Source organism: Arachis duranensis, chromosome 10 (assembly GCF_000817695.3).
Source record: "Arachis duranensis cultivar V14167 chromosome 10, aradu.V14167.gnm2.J7QH, whole genome shotgun sequence".
NCBI lineage: Eukaryota > Viridiplantae > Streptophyta > Magnoliopsida > Fabales > Fabaceae > Arachis > Arachis duranensis.
This window is the reverse complement of record NC_029781.3, coordinates 21458994-21460216: the sequence shown is the minus strand read 5'-3', so window position 1 is coordinate 21460216 and position 1223 is coordinate 21458994.

Sequence of the window (1223 nt, the reverse complement as noted above, 5' to 3'; positions counted from 1 at the left end):
GCTTCATTGCTCAGCCCAAGCACACACCAAGTGGACCCAGAAGTGGATTTTTACGTCATTTACTCATTTCTGTATACCCTAGGTTACTAGTTTACTATTAATGGGATCTTTTGACATTGTATCTGTACCGGATGACACTTTACACGTTTCTTTGTGTACTTTCCACGGCATGAGTCTCTAAACCCCATGGTTGGGGGTGAGGAGCTCTGCTGTGTCTTGATGGATTAATGCAATTACTACTGTTTCTCATTCAATCATGCTTGCTTTAATTCTAAGATAATACTTGTTCTTAACCCGGATGAATGTGATGATCCGTGACAATCATCATTATTCTCAACTATGAACGTGTGCTTGACAACCACCTCCGTTCTACCTTAGATTAAGTATTTATCTCTTGGATTCTTTAACCGGAATCTTCGTGGTATAAGCTAGAACTGATGGCGGCATTCAAGAGAATCCGGAAGGTCTAAACCTTGTCTGTGGTATTCTGAGTAGGATTCAATGATTGGATGACTTTGACGTGCTTCAAACTCCTAGCAGGCGGGGCGTTAGTGACAGACGCAAAAGAATCACTGGATTCTATTCCGGCCTGACCGAGAACCGACAGATGATTAGCCATGCTGTGACAGAGCATAGGAACATTTTCACTGAGAGGATGGGAGGTAGCCATTGACACACTGAGAGGATGGGAGGTAGCCACTGACAACGGTGAAACCCTTGCATATAGCTTGCCATGGAAGGAGCCTTGCGTGTTTGATGAAGGAGACAGTAGGAAAGCAGAGATTCAGAAGGTGGAGCATCCCCAAAACCTCAACCTATTCTCCATTACTGCAAAACAAGTAACCATTTCATGTTCTTTTGCTTTTCACAATCAATCTTGATAATTTCTGATATCCTGACTAAGATTTACAAGATAACCATAGCTTGCTTCAAGCCGACAATTTCCGTGGGATCGACCCTTACTCGCGTAAGGTATTACTTGGACGACCCAGTGCACTTGCTGGTTAGTTGTGCGGGATTGCAAAAGTGTGATTGCAATTTCGTGCACCAAATTTTTGGCGCCGTTGCCGGGGATTGTTCGAGTTTGGACAACTGACGGCTTATCTTGTTGCTTAGATTAGGACTGTTTTATTTTTGTTGGGTTAGAGTCTTTTAGTTGAGTCTAGTTCCATATTTTAAGTTTGGTGTCAATTGCATGCTTTTGCTTTTCTTTTAGTTTTTCG